At 38.5% G+C, this 10,213-nt stretch overlaps 1 long non-coding RNA gene across 1 annotated transcript in view; it reads right to left on the reverse strand.

Annotated features, from left to right (window-relative positions):
- The window catches only part of LOC119630565 (uncharacterized), an 18,843-nt gene extending 10,330 nt beyond the window's left edge, over positions 1-8,513 (reverse strand). The window contains exon 1 of the long non-coding RNA XR_005246316.2: positions 8,088-8,513. This is a non-coding gene — a long non-coding RNA (uncharacterized LOC119630565). The remainder of the gene's footprint in view (positions 1-8,087) is intronic.
- Positions 8,514-10,213: the final 1,700 nt, after the last annotated feature.

Genomic DNA, 10,213 nt, shown 5'->3' on the forward strand with positions numbered 1-10,213 from the left:
TGGAATGCGCTTTTCCTTAACTATGATTACTCTGACGTAAATGAATTTCCTAAGTCAAACGATATAAGTTCGACAGGATAGCAATCAGATGCGAAGTGAGCGTTTCCTGTGTCGCCGCCCTCCGGCCGCCGACCGCCCGCCCATCTCGCCCTGACTTACTGTATTTATTTACGTAATATTTACACTTATCTTTTTTTTTATTGCTTAGATGGGTGGACGAGCTCACAGCCCACCTGGTGTTAAGTGGTTACTGGAGCCCATAGACATTTACAATGTAAATGCGCCACCCACCTTGAGACATAAGTTTTAAGGTCTCAGGTATAGTTACAACGGCTACCCCACCTTTCAAACCAAAACGCATTACTGCTTCACGGGAGAAATAGGCAAGGTGGTGGTACCCACCCGCGCGGACTCAAAAGAGGTCCTACCACCAGTAAAATATCTGACATACCCAGATCCTGTGGACCGAATGGACAACAGTCGACGTCGCCCTAAACACGTCATTACGGTTCCTCCCGATCCATTAACGGTGCTTTTAGGTACCTCAAGCACCGGTCACCGTCCTCGTCGAACCCGTCGCTTGCGACGAAGGGCTCGACGAGTAAATTAACCCATAGACACAGCCCACTGACTTCCTCGCCGGATCTTCTCAGTGGGTCGCGTTTCCGATCCGGTGGTAGATTCTGCGAAGCACGGCTCTTGCTAGGGTTCGTGTTAGCAACTTCGTCTGGTTTGAGCTCCGTGAGCTCACCTAAACGTCAAGGAGAAGCTGAAATAGCCTCTTAGGCAGCCAGCGAATAGGTAGGGGAAAAAGCATAAATTAAAGGTGTGTAATTAGAAAGTTACTTGAAAAAAAAACATTGATAAATTTTGTTATTCGATATGGTCGAACAACGCGGAACTCGAAGATCAGTCTCATTTTAAGGTATAATATTATAATAAATAAGTTATTAGAGTTTTTTTATGTTAAAAATAAACACGTACCAACTAAAATTGCCGTTCGGATACTTAGGTAAAATAAAGCAATACAACGCTATTTTGACATTTTCCTGAGATGTGTGCTTGCTTACTTACTTCTTATGGTTCAGATAGAATATTACAAGTCAAGAGAGAAATTTTAAATTTTTCGGAATAAATGTGGGTTTATATAAGAAAAGTAAAGATACTACATATTTTGTTTTTTTGTGAGATGATATATCAAAGTAGGCATTTAACAGAATTATCAATTTAAATAATAATCAAAATACTTTAAGTTTGTGATGACAGCTGACATAGATCCTTCGTTTATACAATGTAAACAAACAAGGGTACGTCACGTTTATCGAGCCCACGCGAACTGTCGTCCACTTATCAGTCGCCAAGTAGGTGAGCTAGATATGAATTTACCTATGGAACGATTTATAAGCGACTAGCTGACCCGGCAGACTTCGTAGTGCCTCAATCGATAAATAAAAGACCGACGGGGGACACATCAAAGGAAAAACAAAATTGTTATTTTTATTTAATTCCAAGCATTCTTATATTTATCTACCTTTTAAACCTTCTCTGGACATTCACAAATAATTCAAGACCAAAATTAGCCAAATCCGTCCAGCCGTTGTCGAGTTTTAGCGAGACTAACGAACAGCAATTCATTTTTATATAATATATAGATAAGAGATGGCGTTTCGAAGGCCCTCTCTCAAATCTTCGGGTTCAATGTTGCATTAATAGATGTACTATTTCATATATTTTTTCTATGAGATTTTAAAATAAGATGGTTCGAAGATAATCTTCTTAATAGGGTGCGACTTCAAATATCACTTGGCTAACGTGATTTGTACTTTGATATTTATCGATCGATTTAAAACCAATCATACTGAGATGAGATTATTATTCTTCTGAGATGAAATTGTAATTTATTGTATTCATTTAGATTAGAAATTAAATATCTGTTTTTCTGAATCCTTAAAAAGGTAACCCTAAAAAATTTGAACTACAATTTAAATTTTTAATGCAAACAATTATCATGCATCACCAAATTTAACAATTGTTCTTTTATTTGATTTGAGAAGAGCACAGGTGATACGAAATATATATGTCGGAGAAGCCACAATTATTAACAGCATCGTCAGAAATCGTAGGGTCAAATAGGGTGATCGAGCTAAGAGAAATATTGAGTACACCAATCACGTTTGTTATCTTAGAACCATTTAGAAACCTTCTCGTGGCGATAGCAAACCAAAACGAATGACAGTTGTTAGGACGGAAGCACCGCTCTTCAAGAAGGCTGGGTGGTAAGTGAGATGGTGTCTACGCACCTCCATCGGCTAGACTCTGTCATAGCATGATGTTAGTCGAGTCCCCACGATACCGCAATCGTGCTGCCATCTCTAGGGAATCGTGCTGCGTTTCGTTTAGTTACCAAACTAATTACCGTCTCCGACGTATATGTGTCTATTAATAATTGATTTTACTCGTCCTTACTGATCCATCAGATCCAATAACTCTTGTATTAGATACCTTCAGCTCTAGCACTAGGAGCAGGCTGAGGAACCCTGGTTGTTGGACCGTACTCGTCGAACTCGACAAAGAGGTCGACGTGCAATCTGACCCATGCATCAGCCCGCTGAGTTTCTCGCTGGATCTTCTCAGCGGGTCGCGATTCCGATCCGGTAGTAGATTCATTCGCGAAGCAGCTACTTTTGAGTTGTTAGGTCTCCTTCGGAGGCGCTCGGGCAGCTGTTACCAAGTCCCACCCTTTCTAGCTGAGCCTTTGCTCGCCCACCTGTCCTGGTGAAACTGGAAAGGCCCCCGGACCACCAGTAATACCTTAATCATAAAAAAAACGTGGATGTCGTTCGTAAACATTTGCTAGTAGGTATTTTATTATAAAAATGGTAGTTGCCTGCGGGATTCGAACATCGTTGCATCACTCGATACTAATGCACCAAGCTTTCTATCTTTTAGGCCACGGTGACTTCTAAATGCGTCTATTATTTTCATTATAATTTTTACCACCAGTAATACTTCAATCATAAAAAATAGAAATAAAAATTTCTGTCAAACTATAGTAAGATATTGATGTCAAAGCTTTCTCTAATGACTTAGGACAGAGGTCGATCGGCGTAGCGGCCAAGTCGTCACTCTCGGCGGGCGGCGGTGCCTCCTTCAACAACGGCCTGCACCAGAAGGATTCATTACACGCATGACCACACCGCGTATCTATTCAATAACCCATAATTATTTATAGGGAATTCGATGTTTTCAATCCGTTCAGTCATTTTGTTATTCGCAAATACGTAGTTATTATCGATATTAATTGCGGGTTTGTTATGGTCTAAGAAATGCGTTGAATCTTTGATGATATATGTAATCTTCGAATTGAGAGATTGAATGATACGAAATTATAAACTTCCATAAAAAAAATGATAATTATAAGCTTGGTACTCTTCAGGAAGGCTTTTTTAATAACAGCAAATTCAAATTAACACGAATAGTTTTTTTTTATTCTTTTTTATTTTTTCTTACATGCTAAGTGGTTACCGGAGCCCATAGACATCTACAACATAAATGCTGCCACCCACCTTGAATCATGATTTCTAAGGTCTCCGTTTTATTACAGCATAACGGCTGCCCCATCCTTCAAACCGAAACGCGTTAGTGCTTCACAGCAGAAATAGGCAGGGTGGTGGTATCTACCCGTGCGGACTCATAAGACGTCCTAGACGCTAGGTACGTTTTGGTATCGCTAGCCTATTTTTGCTGCGAACTAGTTATGTGTTCCGCTTTGAAGGGTTGGACAGCTGTTAATAATACTAAATCTTCCACTCCATGTTTCAAAGTAGGAGGCGGCATTTAATTTACGTATGGTAACGCATTTCATAAACCTAAAATAAAATAATATTAAGAGTATTAATAGTAAGTAGTATTACTAATAGTAAGGGCATCAGACAATAAATGTATTGAATCATCTCTATTTAGATTCAATCACCCGCTCTATGATTTACGTATTAAAGCAATTATTACATAGTTTTGGCATGATCCCTACCCACCGCAGTTTGTGGTTGCTCACTAATTTTAATATCAGTATCTAATCGGCAATCTATTGATGTAAATGTGAAGTTTGTTTATTCTTAATGGAGATTGCTTACGTCCTTTCGAATGTTCATTGGAGTTAATTCATTCATTTTTCATGGTTCCAAGCCGGTTTCGGCCACGGCCACCAGAGTTTTCTGCTTAATAACTTAGGAGCTAATTAATATCCGCGCCTCTCATGTGAGTCCGCGCGGGTAGGTACCACCACCCTGCCTATTTCTGCCGTGAAGCAGTAATGCGTCTCGGTTTGGCGGGTGGGGCAGCCGTTGTAACTATACTTGAGACCTTAGAACTGATATCTCAAGGTGGGTGGCGCATTTACGTCGTAAATGACTATGGGCTACAGTAACCATTTAACACTAGGTGGGTTGTGAGCTCGTCCTTCCATCTAAGCAATAAAAATATATATATATGGCTATGGTAGCTTATCTTGTTTTTAAACGTGATAAACATAAGCTAGACATAAAAATACCACCCACGAAGTTGTAAAAAAATTGTAGAAGGATGGTTGGAGTTACTGCATATTAAAGTATGAAAGTGGGCTATAGCAACCCGATCCTGTAGACCGAATGGTAAACAGTCGACGTCGCCCAAAATACGACATTACGGATCCTCACGATCCATTAACGGTGCTTTTAGGTACCACAAGCACCGGTTTCCGTCCTCGTCGAACCCGTCGCTTGCGACGAAGGGCTCCACGAGCGAATTAACCCATAGACACAGCCCACTGAGTTTCTCGCCGGATCTTCTCAGTGGGTCGCATTTCCGATCGTGTGGTAGATTCTGCGAAGCACTGCTCTTGCTAGGGTCAGTGTTAGCATCACTCCGGTTTGAGCCCCGTGAGCCTAGCCCACCTACTAGTTAAGGTTACGCTGAAATAGCCTCTCAAGGCTATCAGCTTAGGTAGGATAGTAAAAAAGGTTATAGCATTCACGTTGTGTTGCTGTTCATGGGCTTTGTGAACCACTTAATATTAGCTGAATCTTGAGCTTGAATTTTAATGAACAACCATAAAAATCACGTTAGGGACGGATCACTGATTTGCGAACACGCGACAATACTATACTAAGTACCACAATATAACCATAAACTAACATTGATAGTGACTTAGTCGGGTAAGCATCCCCTACAATCTTCAGGCGTCCTACGAAATATAAAATTCACCCCTGCACATTCATCTTGCAAGACGTCGCGACATCAAACGCTGGGGGGAAGTTTATCCGAAGCCCTAACTGCGAATGCGGTCGAAAAAATCACCCAGTGAAGACGTAATTATTTCTATGCAATTTTAATTTTGCTGCTCATAAAATATGCACTAAAAACTAGACACTTGATGTCATCGAAACAGAGTCAGCCTAGGTTGTAGGCTGACTCTTCTAGGTGAGAGAATTCGATCGATATGTGAACTAAATAATGTTAATAATGATTTAAGATTGAATTTATTTTGAGTGGGTACATCCGTTCTAAGCTTAGAAATGTTTTGAATTAACAAAAATTACGCCAGAGTTACGTACATATACTTTGAGCTCGCCCACCCATTTAAGTAATAAATAAAAAAAAGTGCCTTTTCGGTACGAATTCGATAATCAATAATAGAGGTTTCATTTCTTAGTGGAAATGGTAATTATCGGAGCTCAGAGAAGTTTCACTTGGAGTCGAATTATCAAGTTCTTTTGACTTGTTTGTTTTGACATTCATTTAAATAGATAGTATCGCATGATGCTATCCATCCATGCCGGCTCACAATGTCCGCATCGCCTGTTAACGATGGTTGATTATCGCAGTCTGCTTGTATAATAATCAGAAAATGCTACTGACTACACAAGAGATCCTACCACTTACTGGTGGTAGGACGTCTTGTGAGTCCGCACGGGTAGGTACCACCACCCTGCCTATTTCTGCCGTAAAGCAGTAATGCGTTTCGGCTTGAATGGTGGGACAGTCGTTGTAACTATACTTGAGACCTTAGAACTTATATCTCAAGGTGGGTAGCGCATTTACGTTGTAAATGTCAATGGGCTCCAGTAACCACTTAACACCAGGTGGGCTGTGAGCTCGTCCACCCATCTAAGCAATAAAAAAAATGCTATTGCCGATATACAGTGAATTGCTTAGTCCTTTTTACGACACTTATTCAAGTTGATGGACTGTTACCATTCTGGAATTCCACATAGACAATGAACGAAAACTTTAAGATCAGAGTTTTTTTTTCCGGAAAATACTTAAATCGTAACAGCACGCATAAAATTGTCGGCGAGCCCGTTAAAAGCCACGTTGTATCAAAGAAATGCGTCTAATGAATCTATTGATGGATCTATGTGTGCGTTTTGAGTATTTTTTTAAGTACGCAAACTGGGTACGCATGTGTGCGGCGAGGGGAGAAAGCCAAGAGATGTTTTCTTCGGCCCCTCCATTTCTTATACTTGGATTCGTATGTATTGATACTTTAACGTTTAAATAACTCGTAATTTAGACAAATTCTATTACTAAAGAGAATAATAATAATTACTGAGACATTATGTACGTTTATCATTGTTAATTGTCTAGAAAAAAATCCTTAAATCCATTACACATAAATTTGCTCAATTACAACTGTAAAATGGTGTTACATTGCTTAAATATATCATAAAATATAAATGAGCAAATTATGTTTAAGTCCTAGGATTTGTAAATTGATATAATTTTCCTGAATTCATCTCAAGTGTATCAAGTATCAAAAAAAGAAATCAGCACACAAATCACTCCCCTTATTTCGCTCGAGTCCGTCGATCGTCTCAGCGCACGCACACACGCGCCCCGCCACTATCCGAGTCGTTCACCGACGCACACAGACTCAACATAGGGGCGCCAGGCCCTTGCGAAACTCCTCCTTATATTTTCTTCTTTGTTATGTAAAAAAATAATAATGGTAGAAAGGGGATCATAAAATCGATATCCGAATGTATGTACTCGTGAATGTTGGCGAATTTTTTTTGGTAGGTACTCAATCATTCTCATTCTTGTGAACATTTCGGGGTATGACCGACGTGGTAGATATTACCTGATGACAGGTACTATCTTCCGAATTATTATAGAACTTATAGTTTGTTATTTGAAAGCACATGGATACTATCAAACATTAATTGTGTTGTCAACGAAATTGAAGTTTTGAAGTCGTCGTGGCCTAAAAGTTAAGACGTCCGGTGCATTCCTATCTAGCGATGCAACGATGTTCGAATCCCTCAGGCGTGCACCAATTTTTCTTATGAAATACGTACTTAATAAATGTTTACAATTGACTTCCACGGTGAAGGAATAACGTCGTGTAATAAAAATCAAACAAGCTAAATTATAATTTGCGTAATTACTGGTGGTAGGACCTCTTGTGAGGCCGCACGGGTAGGTACCACCACCATGCCTATTTCTGCCGTGAAGCAGTAATGCGTTTGCGGCTTGAAGGATAGACTGTAAAAACTGAGACCTTAGAACTATTATCTCAAGGTAGGTGGCGGCATTTGCGTTGTAGATGTCTATGGGCTCCGGTAACCATCTAAAATCAGGTGGGCCGTGAGTTCATCAACCCACCTAAGCAATAAAAAAAAACATGACGCCACGACCGCTTTGCCGAGAATGAGCGAAATGAACGTAAATGCGCCACCCACCTTGAGATATAAGTTCTAAGGTCTCAGTATACCCTTCAAACCGAAACGCATTACTGCTTCACGGCAGAAATAGGCAAGGTGGTGGTACCTACCTGACCCGACTCACAAGAGGTCCTACCACCAATAAAATACCAACTTGAGGCCTAAATGTCAATTGTAAAGGTGACTGTTCCAACAGTTGAAACTGGTACGAATGAGTGCTACGCTGCAGAAATAGGCAAGTTGATGTTACTTGCTCGTGCGCCTTTAGCAATATTTCCACCATGAGCCCGTTTGCTCATTTAAGGTAATGTACGTTCAAATTAGAATGTCGTTTCATGTTAAATTTTCCACGGCCTGTGATCAGATAATAAAAATCTAATTACTTACCGATTTTAACGTCCTAAGATACTATTTTTTCAGCTACAACTGATGGCTCCTGAGTTTCTCGACGGATCTTCTCAGTGGGTCGCGATTCGGATCCGGTGGTAGATTCAGCGAAGCATTGCTCTTGCTAGGACTAGTGCTAGCATGCTCTGTCATGTTGAACAAGTGAGCTGGTCTGAACGCTTGAGCGTAGCTGGAATAGCTACTTAGACTACCAGCGATTCCTCCTCCGTGCGTCATATTCCTCAGTGCTGAGGGGTTGTGACCTTTACGGAGCACTTTTGCTAGGACTATGTTCCTCCATTCACTCCTGTCCTCCGCGCAGTGGATAGCGACATCGATGCTGGATTAAGTAAGGAAAAAAGTTGATCATCCTAATTTAGAGTCTTTTTAAAACTAGCACACATCACCAGAATCAACGGGGAACTGAATAAAAACTGGCCGTCGCTGACCTAAATACGGTCTATGAATCGTAATACGAGAACCGGTTTATCATAACTTTGTCTTTTCATAAACTAACAAAAGATTTGGTTCAGATGTCCGCGGATGCTGCGGAAAATAAGAATAATATATTAAACAAACAAAAAAAAAACGGGTTTTAATTCTAAAACGCTGAATAAGCTTTTGTGATCGGTTATTTTGATTTATTCGATTTTTACTGCGCGAGCGATGTATGGGAAATAAAAAGATGCGGCGCGTTCAACAGGTACAGTTGACGAGTGAAGTGTTTTTAATTATATCGTGAATTATCTTTGTATTGTGTGACATAATTAAGAATAGTGACATCATTTGCCCTGATTAGGCTTGTTTAGGTGTAATTAAAACTGGACTTATACTTTGATCACGCTTTTATGCTTTTCATTTTACAATATCAGTCGCCGGTTTTTTTTCTTTCAAACAAGTAATATGTAATAATGTACAGATTAAAATTCAATGAAGATAACTCTCTATTTTTTAATTAAATCACCACTATATTACGCCATAAAGAAGATTTCCTAAAAAATTGTAAATATTTCATCTTGAATGAATAGCTTATTTTAAATCTGCAGGTTCAAAACTTGTCTTATTAACTTGGTGTCATAAGACGGGAAGTCCAATCGGGAATAAAGACAAAAGATCAAAACACATTGTTTTTCTAAATGCCACTTTATTAAATTCAAATAAAAATTAGTTATTAAAAGCACAAATAAACTTAATTGAAGACAAAAATATAACATGACAAAGCAAATTAAAAAACCCCTATTATCTAGTAAGAAATCATTATATAGGCCAAACAAATGCTTTAACACTGTGTAGTTCTCTTTTGTAAAGTTCTTTTTTATTAACATTCTTAGATAATGTTTAAACACAATACTCTTAAAAAAATAACTATTTGAAATGAAAATCTATAATACTACGTATAATCTAAATACATTTAAACAAAACATATGCATCAATAATTCATTAATTGGCGTTACATTATATCGGTAATAAAAAATAAAAAAAGCTTTTTTTGTCGTCTGTACTTTAAAGTTATTTGTTCTTATTGGGGTGTCATGGTGCCCCGATATCTGTGCTTCGACAAAGCCGCTAAACGTTTTCGACTATTTTAACACTTATTTTCTCGTAAACGAATAAAAATGGATGTCATTCAAATTGAAAACAGTACAGACGCGTTGTTTTTTTCGTTTCCCTTTTAAAAGACTCGAATGTACCGATTTAGTGCTGGGTATAAATATTTCCAAGACTATTTTTACGATTATTTTGATTTCGCTATAGAAAAACGGAAGCTCTTGTAAATTAATGCATGTATTTTGTGAATATTTAGCGATACTCACAGCGCTATCGGTCCGTAGCAGTAGCTCTGTTCTCCGATATTACAGAATGAAAAGCTTAAGATGGTTTTTATCATGTGAAATCTTCTCTTTCGTCTTAGATTAAACATACACAATACATACATTACATATTACATACGTATTATTGTTGCTATCAACACACATTGCTAATTTAATAAAAAAGAAAATTGTTATTTACCTTATGAGTACCTTAAAGTTTCTAATATAATGTTTTGAAATTATCCTATTATAATTTGTATTTTCAATGATTTTTTCAAGCCTGTTATTGTTATAGATACTTTTTGACTAATTACA

This window comes from Bombyx mori, chromosome 25, assembly GCF_030269925.1.
Source record: "Bombyx mori chromosome 25, ASM3026992v2".
Classification (NCBI taxonomy): Eukaryota; Metazoa; Arthropoda; class Insecta; order Lepidoptera; family Bombycidae; genus Bombyx; species Bombyx mori.